Below are 16544 nucleotides of genomic sequence, written 5' to 3'. Positions count from 1 at the left end.
TCTCCAGCTGTCAGGCAGGGTTAGTCTCCTTGGAGGGACCACAAACATAGTATCTTGTTGCCAAGGAAAACAGCCTATAACATCATCTTTTTTCAGGGCACGGGTAAATTCCTGCCTCATCCGTGCAAAACCTTCAGACCTCCAAGAGGCCAGAGGGTGCAGATTAAAATTCATGCCTAGCAGAAACATCTTCTGTGCTCCTTGCCACACTCTTGTACACAGTATTCAAAAGAGGATCCCAAGGACTTAGCTATTGTCTCAGCTCCGCATTTGAACTCCGTTCATGTACAAGCATAGAACAGCTAGTGTTTTAGAAAGGGCAGCGGTGGTTCCATTTAAAATACTTGGCATTATCAGAAATCCCTGTTTTTATTCTTTTTATAGGAGCCACAAAATGTATCTGCTGCATTCTTTTTTACCTTAAGCCTTTGTTGTCAGGTTGGGAACATTGTTGAATTCTGTTAAACAATGTAGGGGAATGCATTTTGTACAAACAACTGTGTGTGTGTGTGTGTTTCCCAAAGACTAGAAAAGCAGAGGAGACTATTAAAAGAAAATCTTGAAGCAATTCTGTAGGTTACTAGGCCCATCTGAGTCTTTACTGACAGTGTTCCACTGGATTATTTGACTAAAAACACCTGTTGTTTCCTCTGCAGAGCCGTTGGGAAGAGGTGTGCAGCCGGAGCTTATGGATTAGAACACGTGGCTGGTGCATGAACCTTGGTAAGTCATAGTAAAGTGAGAGTGTAAATACTGGAGTATGCAGTCTTTGTCAATTCCATGCTACTTTGGGAGAATTTTTGGCATTTGCCTTCTTGCATTTGGCACTGTAGACTATTTTAATAATGTTTACACTCTTGTTCTGCTCCCTATCTCCACAAGCTGTTAAGAGAAGTCACATTTAAACAAGCATCCCTGCATCTTTTGCTGCTACTTGAAGAGGGTAGCAGGCTGTTCCCCAGAATAGTCTGTAAAAGATCTTCTCCAAATAAACTACTTTAATGCTAAGCAAAATGCCACATATGTAAAATAGGTAATGCCGGATTATATAAGATGTTTTTTTAAAAGATGAGGGAAAAGGACTTGGCATCAAATAAATCTGTCAGCATGGGGAGTTCCAGAAATAGTTGTAAAGGTAGTTTGAACTGCTTAATATTGCAATTACTATTTACCTCTTCAAATTAGCCTCCATTATCTTATGAAAGAATCTTAAGAATAATTTATTTGACTCTCCAGGGGCTTGTGGCCATATTATGAATAGATATTCAAAGAGTCTTCTAAAACCTAATTTAATCTTTGTATCAAACACTTTTCCTTATTGCTTATCCCCTTCCAAACACCCCTACCACCCAAATTTCTCAAGGAAGCGATTTTGTACATTAGCGTTAATGCGTTGGCATGCAGTCGGGAAATTAGCCTTGAGTTATATGTAGCAAGAGAAACAAGAAAGTGAGTGTGCTTTGTTCTTAGCAAGCTTACTTAATCTCTCAGAGATGTAAAGATAAATCAGAAAACAATAAGAACGAGCTCATCTTCTTAATTGGAATCAGAGAATGAATGTTGGAGTAGAAAAGTACTTGAAAGAGAACCCAATCTAGACACTACGTTTTCTATATGAGCAAAAGAGATGTTCAGAATGCTGAAACAACTGACCCAAGGCACACAAGAAGGTACCTGGCAGCATCCAAACAAGATCTACAGACTGATATTTCCAGTGTTATTTTAATACTCTGGCACTTACTGCCTGATCAATAAGAATTAACTGAGAGAACTCTTAAAAATACAGACACCTGGGATTCTCCCTCAGAAGATCTGTGTTAACAGCTCTGGAGTGGAGCCTGAGAATCTGCTTTTTGACAAATGTCCTAGGAAATTGTTGTGATATAGACATTATAGAAAACTCTGCACCATATAATTTTGTCTTTAAAGATCAAAGACCACCAGTTATCATTTAAACCTATACAAAAATTTCTAAAATATTTCATTACGAACTTACTTTTAAATTGTCTGTATATATGTATGAGACTTGAGGAAGCCTTACATTTAGACCTGTGTGGTGTCCATTTATTTATGGCAATTTTCCTAGGAACTGCTTTTATATTTATGGTATTTATATGTCTGTCTTCTGTGATATTGCTGTTTCTTAGAGTCCATCTAGAGCTTTGACCATTCAGTCAGCATTCTATTTAGTAAGATATTGAATCCAAAGATGCACTGAAACAATTCCAACTGAGATATGCTATAGAAACTGATGTCAGAGAGAAGCAGTTAAAATATTTGGCAACAGACTGAACTGTTATGCTTGCCTTGTATGAATTTCCTAGAAATGAGACAAATTGCTCTTCAGCAAGAAATCTGCGCTCTTTTTTTTAAATCACTTTCTCACAAAAAACACAGGTTAAAATGTGCCGACTGCTGTCTCTGGTGCTAATTGTGAACTTTATCGGGAAATGGCACCTTTTATAGAGCCAGTTTATGAAAAGCCTGTAACAGACATTACTTTTAATCCCTATAATTTTGGCAGTGCCAAGTGTATTCAGGTAGCAGAGTCAACACCTAGAGAGTTCTCCCCTCAGTCAAATGAGTTAAGGGTACCTGCAATCATTTAAATAGATGTTTGACTTTCAGGTAATTCTAAGGAAAAATAATGACAAATGGATAAGAGTTGAAAGTTATTCTTTAAAAAGACAGACTTAGCCTTTTAACTCACATGGTTTATTTTAGCAATTTCAGAGGCTGTGTACGCAACTTCTTGTGTGAATTATGCTTTTATAGCATCCCATTTGACAATTAAAATGGAAAAATGTGGAAAAAGCCATTGTTTGTTTTTTCTATAGTGCCATCAATGCGCACTGCACTGAACAATAGTCAGGGCATGAAAAACAAAGGCTGTGCCCCGTGGAGCTTACAATCGAGCTGCGTGATACAATGCAGAACAATACAGCTCAGAACAAGCATGTGGTGATTAACAACCTTTCTAAGTGGCATTCTTTGCAGAATAGGAGTTTTTTTAAATAAATCAGTGGGTGGGGGGCGGACGTACATTAATTGAGAAGCATTTTCATCTATAGGGACTTTGACAGAAGACACAAATCAGCCTTGGGTGAATAGACCAAGGAGGAAAGAAGATTAGGAGGATGGTATAATCGGTAATTAAAGATTTCAGGGCAGGCTATCTCTGCACTGAATGGAGATCTGGGGAGCTCCTGGAAATAATGAGTACGGCCACATTATAAAGAAGAAAACAGGAACCAAAATATTTAATAGAGTCCCTCTCCAGTATTTCAGGAAAGGAGATTGGTTTGAAAGCATCCACGGAGAGCAGACAGGGACAAGAATGTGTGGCATGTGCTTCAAAATTTGAAATTTTGTTTGAGCCACATAGACATTCTGGCAGGCATTTGATAAATGAATTCTACGTTGGTTGTAGAAGAAGAAATGGTGCCATTTAGCTAGAATTATATGTCAAGAAGTCATGAACCCAGAGCAATGACTGTGTGGATTCAAACATATTTTGAAACATAAATCCAGTGTTCTCTTTTGTGTGTTGTATATGTGTGTGTACAACCTTTCAGGAATGTAAAGCAACTACAAGAAGCAAGAAGGTATTTATTTTCACTCCAATAATACTGGCTAGTATTTATTGAATGCCAACTATGGCAAGGCACTATTCTCAACATTACTTATATCATCTGCTTAATTCCTCACAGCAGCCCTGTAAAGTAGGTAATATAACTATTATAAACTCCATTGCACAGATGAGTAAACTGAGGCACACACAAACTAAGAAATTTCTAAAACCAGATAGTCTGGCTTCAAAGCTAATAGTACTCTAACCAATGTGCTGTAAATTCCTCTCAAAATCCCAGATTCTCATTCACAAGTAAAACTCTCCTTGATGCAATCCTCCTGTATTTGCATCAAAGTTAGAAAAGACTAATTTCTTTTGTGCTTGCGTAATCCCATGTATCATTCATTCTCCCTATAGGGTTTGCATTCTGCTCAAATCCACTATATGAATTGGTGAATTAGGATGAATAAGGTGATATCATTTGTGTCAAGTACGATAGATTCAATATCTAAAAATCTAGATAAAACAGTAAGAGATAAGACAGAACACCATAAATCCACTCAGCCCCCACCTACCCGCCACAAAGGAATGATAAGACTGGTAAATAAAACACGAAATAGATGAACTTCTGAAAAATATTAGCAAATGGCTTTTGCTATATTTGCTTCATTGCAGAAGGCCCCAGAGTGACTTACGGCAGCCTGGGCTCAACAGTATCACATCCAAGCAGATTAGAGCTCAATGTAGAATTTACATAGCTTTCCTGTTTATCCCAGATGTAGCAAAATGAAAGTTGTTTATTGCTATGCAAGGATCCCTAATCTTGCTTTCTATATTTTTGTGTCTGTTTTTGTCGCCACTCAGGCTATCTCTTTATCCCAGGAGCCTTCATAAAATTCTTAAATGTGAATTATTTTAGATAATATTTTATTTTAAAATACAGTAGGCCCCACACCACTTTTTGCTTCAGACAGTAGGACATGAAAAACAACTGCCATAGGAAATCTCTGCTACGAGAATTATGATGACAATCTGAAAGGAGTTGAGACCACTAGTTTAAGAACATCAGAGCAATGCCAAGGACATTTAAGTAGCTTCTTTTCTCATTAAGTGTAAGCTTGCGTGATACCTCTGTTCCTCGAGCTTGAATAATAATTTCCTTCAAGTCTTCTCATCCCCTACCAAGTGGTTCATCATATAAACAAATAGGAAGGGAGAACATAATAAATTTTGTAAAGTGTTGTATTTGCCCAAGAATTTCGAAGATGATTTTAATCAGATATGCATTTAACTTTTAACTATAGTAACGTAGGCTGGAGTTATTACAGGAAAAATAGCTAAACAGAATTTAAGGGCATTAAACATGTTTTGCTTCAACTGATAGGGGTCAAATGTTTGAGGTCAGGATGACTGAGCCTCATTCACAAGCATTACTATTGATTTTTAGTTCTTTCTTGATATAACTCTTCTTGTTTCTCCAGCCCCTTTACTAATTCCTTCTCATTATGCCAAAAAGTTCATCAGATCTTTCCTAAGTTAATGACAAAAGTACTGTGGTTCATTTCAAACAACTGTGGGGTCTCTGGCCCTTCAAGGATAAAATTGTCCAAAGACGGATCTACATTTCCTATTTTGCAAAACATTCCTCAGTCCCTGACGTAGAGATCTACTTCACCATGCCACCGAAATCTCTCTTTCAAATAGAATTAACCATTCTTTTTTTTGGCCTTTTACCTTTTTCCCAAGTCAAGATGTAATTTAAATTCAGTGAAAAAGCAGAGAATCCTAAATATTTTTTTAATCATAGTTTTGTTTTTATTTATTTTTTCTTTTTAGATTGGCACCTGAGCTAACAACTGTTGCCAATCTTCTTCCTCTTTTTTGCTTTTTCTCCCCAAATCCCCCCAGTACCTAGTTGTATATTTTAGTTGTGGGTCCTTCTAGTTGTGGCATGTGGGATGCCACCTCAGTGTGGCCTGATGAGCAGTGCCATGTCCACACCCAGGATCCAAACCGGCGAAACCCTGGGCCACCAAAGCTAAGCTCACGAACTTAACCGCTCAACCACAGGGCCAGCACCGAGAATCCTAAATATTTTTGAAAATGTATACACTATGTAAACCACACACCTATGTAGATATAGTGCATTTGCATTATTCCAGAACATTCCTGCATGCCACATTGTAGGTGGGATGAAAGAAATCAGAACAGTTATTTCCTCTGGGGCGATGGACAATGCATTCTGATTTCTTTTATCATGGATCATTTTTTCTTATTGTAAAACTTTAAATAAATGGATCCATACAGTGTGTGCTCTTTTGTATCTGGCTTCTTTCATTCAGCACAATATTTTGGAGTTTCATCAAAGTTGTTATGTGTAGCAGTAGTTCATTCTGAATTACTACTAGGTGCTTTCCATTATATGAACATACCTCAATTTATTAATCCATTCTCTTGCTTATGTATATTTGGATTTTTTCCAGTTTGGGGCCATTATGAGTAAAGTTGTTATGAACATTCTTGCACATGTCTCCTTGTGAACATATTTTCATTTCTCTTGGGTAAATGCCTAGAAACAGGATTGCTGAATCACAGGATAGTTGTATAGCTTTATGAGGTGACTCCAAACAATTTTTCAAAGTGGATACACAATTTTGCATTCCTACCAGCAAGGAATGAAAGTTCTGGTTACTCCATATATGTACCAACATTTGGCGTCTTCAGACTTTTTAATTTTGACCATTTTAGCATGTAGGTATAATATCTTCATGTGATTTTAATTTGCATTTTCCTAATGACTAAGGATGCTGAGCACTTTTTCTTCATTTTGTTGTTAAATTGTGAAGTGTCTGTTCAAGACTGAGAGAAAATGTCCACAGTACATATATCTGACAAGTACTTGTAGGAAGAATATATAAATAGCTAGTGATCTTTTAATTATTAAATATATGGGCTTTTCATTTCTCTCTTCTATGGCTTATTTTTTTACATCATTTGGCCCTGTTTGGCTGGCCACTTCTTGCAAACTGATTCCTTTTAGTTGTTATTTTTCTTATCTGTTTTGTATTCTAGTTCATCTGTTTTAATTGTCTTCAGTGCTTCTCTTTAACTTATTTTCTGATGTGTTATCCAAGATCATCTCCCTAGTTATCTACACTTTTCAGTCTAACTTTTTCCCTGGATGGCCTAATTCTCGCCACTCACAGTGCGATCTGTCCACCAGCAGCATCAGCATCTGTGAGCTCTTTAGACTTGCAGAATCCCCACGCCAGACCCGCTGCATGAAATCTGCATTTTCTTATCATCTCAAGGTGATTCCTACACATACGCATTAAAGCTTGAGAAGAAGCAGTATTGTACCTTATAGCTATGGTTTCAACTGTTTCCAATGCTGATGCTGATAGTTCTTACATATTTGGTATGTGTCATTCTAATGTGGTCCAGATTTATCTTTCAGTGTGCTGGGTGTCTCCAGATGGCTGATATTTAAGTAGGTATGTAAAACACAATATGTTCAAAAACAAACTCATTATCTTTCTCTTCTTTTATTTCCATTTGTCAGTAATGAAGAGGTGAGATCAAATACTTTTTATCTTAAAAGATTGATGACTAGAATATTTTTTAAGTAAAGAGATCCTACATAAAACTAAAATGGTGCTGGAACACTCAATTTTTAATTCTATAATGCTTGGAGGGCACAGACTGAGTTATGGAAAGAAAAGAAAAAAAATTGAAGCAAAGAAATAATAATAAGTAATGAAAAAAATAAGGATAGCATACATTAACTCCCTAAAAGAAAGACGATTATTTATGATCTTTTATCCTAAATAATCTTAAAGTTCAAAACTCAACTCCTGCATGCCACCAGTTCAGCAACTCACTTACAGACGCAGGAACATAAAGCGCTATAGATTTTGCATTTACCTGTTACTTGATGTTGGAACTTCATCAGGTTTTTATCCTATCAACAAAATCTAGAAATAAAAGCAATATTATCTTTTTCAGTTATTCCCAGTCACGAAGAAAACAAGCTACTTGACTGAGATGAGAGAGAAAATGAAAAGGATTTTATTTGTTGTATAAAGACTAAAAATTACTATTGAGTTGGTAGTACTGAATTACATACATCCCATAGTACTGAGTCCAATGACAGTTAAATTTTTAGTGATAATATTTCATTTCATCCCAAATGTCAGAAAATAGTCATGTCACAGAAAGGACTTTTTCTCACCATTTCTCGAAGCTGAAGATCCAAATTCATGATTCCATTTTGACTGAGAAAGGATTTTCAGGTGAAGTTTTATGCCATGCCTGACTCCTTTTTCTAAAATAAAAAGGGTGGGGCTAATGAATAATTAATTGTTGTACTTCAGCCTGATCTTCCGCTAAGTTCACAGGATAAAATATTCATAAGCGTGACTGAAAGATGGTGTGCTGTTTCCATTGTGTCTGTGGTAGTAATAACGCCATTGGATAACATTTATGGGGAGCTTCTGTTGCCTCACTTTATGATCATTATCTCATTAAATCCATTTAATTAATTAATTAATATCCATAGGACATCCCTGTGATGTTTAGAGAGTTACAGTGACTTTCTTAAGATTTCATGGTTAGGAAAATCCTACCCAAGATTGTCTGTCTAATTCCAAAGTCAATGTTATTAACCACTGCAACATAGATGTGTAGAAATTTGTCTTCCTCTTTTTCTTGCAAGTCTCCTATTTGGAGAAATAATTTTAAAAAATAGGGAAATCTATCCCCTCTGCACCTTTGAAGGGTAAATTTTCTGCTCTGTAGAGTCAGAAGGAAGAAATCAGTCAGAGAAATAATAAAAATGATGACAGCTGTGTCTGTTCTATGGCAGAGAGGAAAATGAATTACTTCATGGCATCAGGGTGCATTTGGAAAGTAGGACTTCAAGTAATCCTAGGAAGAAATTTCATTTCTGAGCAACGTGTGATCCTCTCCCATGCACCAGCATTAGGCCAAGAAGGACTCACTCACTCCTTAAGATGGGCAGGCATCCACACCTCTCTCCATCTCCCTCTCAGCTTCACCATTAGTATGGACCCAAACTTACCACTTGTACAACTAGACATATGAGTGTTTCCAGCTGAGAAAACGAATTTTTCACACATTGCTGGAGTCCTAACCCTGAGCAGATACAGCATCCTCCCAGCATCTCGGCTTTCTGAGTGAAATCAGTGCTGCTGACAGGATCCACATTTTCAATCTATATTCATCCACACAGCATCATATCTTCTTGGGGAGGGCATTGTCATACAGTTGAAGCTAATGTTCTGGCAGGCTTTTATCTTGCTAGTCTATCATTACAATCCCAACTGAACCAGAAGGCCTCAGGGGTTTTCTGTTGCTCTCAGTCAATCAGTATGGCAGTTACCAACTTTTTGTTACACACTGATCCAAAGGAGGCAGTCACTGCATAGGATTTCCACGTTCCACATCTTTTCTTCTACCTACATAGGAAATCTGGAATAACTAATTGGAAAATATTGAGAAACATTAGGTTTGCAGTATTTGATCAGGCTCTGAGTTTCAATTAATGTTTGTAAATTTCCTGTCTTCCCTCTAGCTGCCATCTGAAAGGCTACTGCTAAAATTTTAAGTTCAAGAAGAGCTTTTCAAACTGTACGATATTAACTACATCTTCTTAAGGAGTCAATATTTAGATTGTGAGGGGGGAAAAGTGACTCTAATAATGTGAAATGCACAAAGAGATTTTTAGATATATATGTATTTTACAATATGTACATTTTCCCCATAACTGAGGCCTTCCCCTTTATTGCTGTTTTTAAATTTCTTATGGGAATTACTGTAGGTGTATATTTCCTGCCTTCTTAAAAAAATATGTTGAACATAATTTAGCTTTATTCTAGAGAGCTCTGAACATCATTTGAATATCCATTATTGTGTTACGGTTTTGTGATGTTGTGGATTCTTTGTAATTTAGTAAGTCAGGTCTTACTGTAGTCAAATGATTTTTTCCTTCCTTCCTTCCTTCCTTTTTCTCTCTATATACTTATTTTTCAATTGTTTGCCAAACACTGTGCTCAATAAACATCAATAAACCAAATTGGACTTTGTCTTCCTGGATTTAGGCTACTCTGAGAGGTGAACATAGATAGAATAACTACACACAAAAAATACACAATTCAAATCTAATAAATGCCAAGAAGATAAAGAATAGGATGTCATCAAAGAGAGGAGCAGACTTATCTAATTCAAGCTAAAGAGGGAAAGACTCTGAGGAAGTGAAATTTTTCCAATGAGATTTTAAAAATCAAGAAGAAGCTAGAGGAAAGTAAGAGCATGTGCGAAGGACTGAGGATGCGAAAGACCTCAGAACACTCAAAGACTAGATAAAAGGCCAGCATGGTTGTAGCATCAAGCAGGAGGGGGCGTTCAGAAGGATATTCATGCTCTCCATTCTAAAGAAAGAAATTCTAATTACTTCCTTGTGAGTGATTTACAAATTTCAGGAAAATAGTCACAAAATTAAGGAAAAATTTAATACAAAAAGAACTTGATATTCTTAAGAATTAATGAGGATTTAGGTTAAATGCAGATATAATTCATAAGTTACCTTTATGTTTGTTATTCATCATTAAATTTTCCCTTAAGTTATTTGAGGATTCTCCATGGAAATTAAAATGAGTCTGACAAGGAATAAAACAAACAAAATGATTTTTGCCAATTGAAACCCCAAAGTCATTGTTCTCAGATTCCCACCTCATTAGACCTCAGGAGTTTCTATAGAGGGATTATTAAACAAATGAATTGTCATTTTAGTTCCTGTAGCACTTTCTGCTGTGGAAACAGTTTATATGTAAAACAAATTAAATTATGGTAAATTAACATAGAGTTTAGTACTATAATAGCTGGCAAATCTCAAAATAATGGAAGTGTCTATTTGGATTATTATTAAAATCAAGAATAAGTTGAGTTTCTTCAAAGAACCTCCCTGCTTTATTTTATTATACCATAGAAACAATTCTCTCTTGGAAAAAATGATCAAAACAGAAATATATTTACATTATAATTCACTTGAATTATTGATTTCTTAAATAAGCACGTAGAAAATATTTTACTTTCTGGGAATTGATTTTCTGTTGACTTGAAAAAAGAGAGATTCATAAGATGCATGGATTGCTTCTTAAATTCATCCTAAGCATTGAAATTCATTAGCCAATTAATAGCATTCAGTATGTGTTATTCATAATATGCCCATAAAATTGATCATTAAAACTTAGAGCAACAGATTTTCATACTAGGATGTATGTGTACTCAAGACAAAACTAATTCTAGTGCCTGCTAATACCAGCATTATTAGAAAACCTTTTCCTTGTTTTACTTTTTGAATGCAATTTGCTTAAAAATCCCCACTGACATGAAATGTTAATATTGGTGCAATTAATGAAATGCTAATATTTATGAATTAATTGGCAAAAGTCTTGATGCAAGGAAGCTAACAGAAATCACTTATGCAGAGTCTACCAGAGGACAAGATTTGTCCTTGGTGACTTGCTCATTTTGCTTTCAGAATGTTATTTAGTAAAATAGTCAGTGATATTTCAGGAAATTCTTGGTTGAAAGAGTTCTCTAAGACAAAGTTAACAAGCTAGCTTCTAACGTAGATATGTTAATTGGAGATATTGGAGATGATATTTCTCAGCCACTATGTCAGATATGCAGGTAAAAAACGTAATTTTTGTTTTCTGCAACTTAACTTTGTCTCTGTCTTGAGCTTCCATTCTTCCTGATGACCAGACAGACAGTCTTAGGTCCACTCAGTTATTTTAAGATTAAACTAAGTAGCTGAATATTTACTCCACCCACCCCACTCCTACCAGCATCTCCTCTAGGTGCATCTGATTTTCTCGACATTGTATTGGCATTTGCACAACCTTTCTTGTGCCAACCTATTTTCTATCCATAGTGACATATTGTTTTCTTCTTTGGTTATTTGCATTGCGTCTGAAATTCCTCCCTGTCTGCTAGCTCTTAGTGTCACAACATCACCATCTTTGGTCCCAGAAGAAAACAAAGAGTGGCTCACCTTGCCATGTGACATGGGCTGGAGCTCACTTGTTGAGGCATGCTCTATCCTCCCAAACCATCTTGGTTCTAGAAACTCTCAGCAGGGTTTGGTGCCTAGTCTACTGTCAGTGATCCTACTGTCTTCGAGGGGTCATGGCTGAAATAACTGTCTTGGCAAATATTCTTCACAAGTTTTTTCTTAATCCTGCCTAGATTTCAGCTTTTGTACGCTAATAAACCATAAATTTGACATCTTTTTTTCCCATCGCAAAAACTTCTCTTTGGGCAATGATGGCCTTACAAGGGTTCAGACAACAAGTGAGGAAATTTGCTGATACCAAAAGGGCAAATAGCTCCTTGGTCAACGCTTCATATTGTGCCATTATTATTTACTTTTGTATGATTCTAAAATTTGAACACTAAATGAAACTTGCAAATTTATAAAAGAAAGGATAAAAGAGAAAAGGGGAGAAAGGAAATTACATATATTAGCATGTGATCCAGAAATCAGGCCTTTGCAAGGCTTTAACTTAAGCCCCCAAAATGTCATTAAATTTAGGGATAGCCAGGGAAAATTAAGAGATTGAGAAAGATGCCTTCTATTTCCTCTTTGCTCCTTTCTTGACAACTCGCTTCCCTTTTGGCACAGTCCTCCCATGTATCCAGGGCCCAGCTCCAGATGATTACCGTGGGGCTTTCAGCCCATGTGTTGTATTAACGTTTTATTGTTTAAAACATTTTCCTTTAGAATGTCTCTCTGTGGAGCCAAACAATATGTGGCCATGATCAAATGTGGATTTTAATGAGGGCCTTCTAGAAAGAAACTTTTATCACAAATATACCCCAGTTATTTTGAGTATCAAGCAAGTCAATGGTGAAAACAATTTATGCCAGGCTAGCTATTTTGTGATCATCCCATGGACATGGGTTGGACCACTTCCCAATTAATAGGCAGGATGTCAAGAATTTGGGAGAATTTTAAAGAAGGTTTATTATTCACACAAGGAATTCCAAGGAAGACCAGGGTGGGCACAAACAGGTCCAGGCTGTTTTGAGTGGGGCAAGGGGGAGTGAGTTGGGCTTTTATTGTGGTTAGGGGGTAAGATTGGGCTATTAGCTAGGTTTGGGTTGGCGATTTGTGAGATTTGAATTTTCCACAGTGGCCAAAGGAAGCAGCATGTGCCAACTTTCTTATCAGTCTGTCCAGACATGCGGATAAGAGGGAAAGGAAACTGAGGCTTAAAAGAAGTCAGTGGTCCAACATCAAAAAATGAGATCAGTCTCTATTACGTTGGCCTTTCCTGGTTACCTGAGAATGCCCAGGATTCCTAATTCCAGAAACCAAGGGCAGCTTCGTCAGAGAGTAAATGAAGATAAAGCAAGGAATGCTAGGGGCCCAGGTAGACTAAACAAATTTGGGGAACAAATATTAAGAATGCCTTGGTCTGGTGCCTTCTTTCCTTTTGTACATGTTTCCTGAGTTATATCTAGGATCACACATAGAAAAGCATCGACATGCTAGAACTCCATGACCCTCAGATATATCTTTTCTAAAGGGCTGAAAATTGTAGAGGGCATAAAAAATTCTTTCATTCTTCTAAGACTATGTGCTAATAGAGTAATAATATCTGTAGAGCAGGAGCAAATATAAAACACTTACAATAGATTTTAAAATCAGGCCTCCATGTTTATTCAATCATTCATTCATGCATTCTTTTTTCAATGAGTAAGAGTATATTTACTTACCAAACCAGGCACTTTTCCAGATGCTGGGATGCATTAGTAAGCAAGATAAATCATCCGTTCCTTTGGAGTTGCTTTCTTTTTTTTGTGGGAGACGACAGAATTAAAAAGAAAGCTCACAGGTTCTGTTGAGTGTGATGAAAGATGTGGAGGTCCTAACCTAGCCCAGGTGCCAGGAAGGCAGTCCCTGGGATCGATGGTTCACATGAAACCTGAAGTATCAGCCCAGAAAGGCTTTGAAGAAGTTAATGCTGGGTGCAGGAGCTCCCATTTTCTAATTTTAGTGTTTAGCCAGCACTACATGTAATTGGCCAGATAGGAATGGGGCAAAAATTGAAATGGGCCTCTCTGCCTCTGTAATGAATTAAATAGTTTTCCATAGCATTAGCTGTAAATGACACTACTGAACTGACAATTTCTTTCTTGTTTGGGCTTCATTTAAACTTCTGAATGGTATTAAGAGGTTATTAGAGATTAATCTCAAATTAGGTATTCTGATAGCCCAAGAAATTGTCGAAAGGTCCCTCTAGCCATACTTTTTAGCATTAAAGAGATATTGAATTAATAATATTTTGCCATCTCTTCAGACCTTTAAACTCCTGTGACTGATGTCCAATCATTTAGCCCACTTAAACAGAATGTCATGCTGTGAGCCTTCCATTCTGAATAGGTCACCGTAGGCTAGTGCTCATTAGTGTTGAGTGTCCATTTCAGAAGCTGCAGCAGTCACTCAGCCCCTATGTTTTAAGAAAATAAGTAGAAAATTGTTTTCTCCCAAATGGAAGGGTTATGAAGACAGTGCCATATGTCATTATTATTGTGACTAAAAAATGTCATCTAGGCTCTATAGTGCTGTATAATGCTCCAACATACGGCCATAAAATCATGTTGGGATAGTGAGTGAGGCTCATGGCACAGTTCCCAGACCCATCTGGAGTGCTGTGGATGGCAGAGGATAGAGTCCAAAGCCCAGTGTCGAAAGCAGAAGGGGCTGGGCAAGGCAGTGATGATTTATGTGGGATTTGCATCCACCCTAAGACATGAATGAATTAACTAAGGATTTGCAGTGAAAATTTAAAGGGGAAGATGGGAAAAGGAAAGGAACTACCTGAAAAGAATCTCCCTCCCTCTTTTTGTTATGCTGAAAAGTTAAGGGTTTCTTTTCTTTCTCTTTTACATCTTTTTAGGCTTACATCTTCACTAGCCTATGAAAAGATGTTATCACTTAAGAATTTACTTTTTAATTAACTTTTTCCCTTCTTTACCTGGTTTCTCTAACTTCCTTGCATACACAGGCTATGTTCACTTTAGTAATAATAGGACTTCTAAAGATGTAAATTATGGGATTTGACTAATTGTAATTTCTAAATTAGGGATTTCTAAGGAAGGGAGATATGGTAGCAAGGACTCGCCAATTGGTTTGGATTAGATGACTTTTGTAGACATCTGTTATTTTTGACTCCCAGCGTCACTTCCCCCTTCTGGTAGGAGGTCCTCAATTTGATTTTCCTTTGGGGACCTACAATCTTCCCTCATCCCCACTTTTCTGCAGTATCGCTGAGAGTGTCGATGGACGTAGCTCACCTTTCAAAACCAATGGCGGATGGACGTGTGCCCCAAATTATACCCATGAGAATCTCTTCCTTTTATATTTGAATTTTAGGCAGGAAGACACAGGGATGGAAAATGCTTGGCCCTGATTCATCCCTATGTGAAAAATTGAAGAGAATTCCTATTAGTTTCTTCTTCCTTATATTCCCAAAGGTGCCCTGAATCCTGTTCTTACTAAGATCTGCTTGAAAAGGATTCCCTTATTTTGAGAGCTATTCTATTTCCTTCCAATATATTTAATTTTAAGCAAAATTAGTTCTTTGAATTTTGGTCTAAGACTATTAAGTGATGCCACGATATCAAGACTTTCATCCAACCAGATAAGCTAAAGAAATAATTGCTTGGCTTCCAGGACTTTAAGAATATACAGTCATGCACCACATAAAAACACTTTGATTGACAACGGACTACACATATGATCGTGGTCCCATAAGATTAGTACCATATAGCCTAGGTATGTAGTAGGCTATACCATCTAGGTTTGTGTAAGTACACTCTGTGATGTTCACACAACAGCGAAATTGCGAACTGATGCATTTCTTAGACTGTATCCCTGTCATTAAGCGACACATGACTGTAGTAGATATACCTGATTGTGTTAGAAAGGAATAGTGTGTATTGAGGGGGATGGGCCATTGAAAGAAATCTTTGGGGACCTTTGAATTTGGAATTTAAATTTGAGATTCTGGAATTTGCTATTTGATATAGTATGAAGGAACAGAAATAAAAGAAACCCCAATTTCTAGACTATTCCCATAATATCCATGGCCTTGCCCCATGACATATGTGGGTTTCAGTTATTTTATTAATCAGATGATGGAGATAGGCCGAATGAGCAGAAGGTCTTGCTTAGTTCTATGTTCTGTAATTATATATTTTTAGTCTGTAAGTTGTCGTGAAATGTTGAAAGTTTCTGAGCAGAAGGATGACAATAAAAACGGTGTTTTAGTATCGATTAAAAAATGACATTTCTGTAGTAAAATTGAAATAGAATACCTAAATTCCTCTTTACTCATCATCACTATGAAGACAGATCTGTAAAATACTTAGATCTTTAGAGCAAGCAAGCTACTTGGGATTGCTAGATGAGGTCGAAGACAAATTAGTAAAGGAAAATGAAGATCTAACGTATTAGGTACAAATTTTATTTGGCGTAAAGAAAATTTATTTAGGAAAAGCAATTCTAAAGTATATGAAAAACTCTCAGCAACAAACCTTAACAAATTCTTTAAGAACATAGTCATAATTTAAATTAAGGATTGCCTAATAAGCAAAAGTAAATTTATTTTGATTATGTGAAATGATTTTAATTTTAGTTTGTATCTAACAGTGTTGAACTGTTGAGAGGACATTTTTAAAATTTAAGCGTGCAACTGGTCTCCCAGCCTCTTAACTACTCTGTCACTAACACATTTTAAAAAATATGTATGTGTATGAAATATCACACAGAGAAAAATAGACAAAACAAAAATAAAAGCAATAAATTATCATAAAAACAACATCCATATGACTACCACTCAGATCAATAAATAGATCATGATTTATACCCTAGAAGCCCTTT

General features: G+C 36.6%; 1 protein-coding gene across 6 annotated transcripts in view; it reads left to right on the top strand.

Annotated features, from left to right (window-relative positions):
- The window catches only part of TENM2 (teneurin transmembrane protein 2), a 3416041-nt gene that overhangs the window by 1582295 nt on the left and 1817202 nt on the right, over nucleotides 1-16544 (top strand). For all 6 annotated transcript variants that reach the window (XM_070232931.1, XM_070232936.1, XM_070232935.1 and 3 more), the window contains one exon: nucleotides 657-723. The gene's annotated coding sequence lies outside the window, so the exon portion shown is untranslated. The remainder of the gene's footprint in view (nucleotides 1-656; nucleotides 724-16544) is intronic.

Source organism: Equus caballus, chromosome 14 (genome assembly GCF_041296265.1).
Source record: "Equus caballus isolate H_3958 breed thoroughbred chromosome 14, TB-T2T, whole genome shotgun sequence".
In the NCBI taxonomy this organism is placed as follows: domain Eukaryota; kingdom Metazoa; phylum Chordata; class Mammalia; order Perissodactyla; family Equidae; genus Equus; species Equus caballus.
Note: the sequence above shows the minus strand (reverse complement) of the source record. Positions and strands in the feature narration are given on the sequence as shown.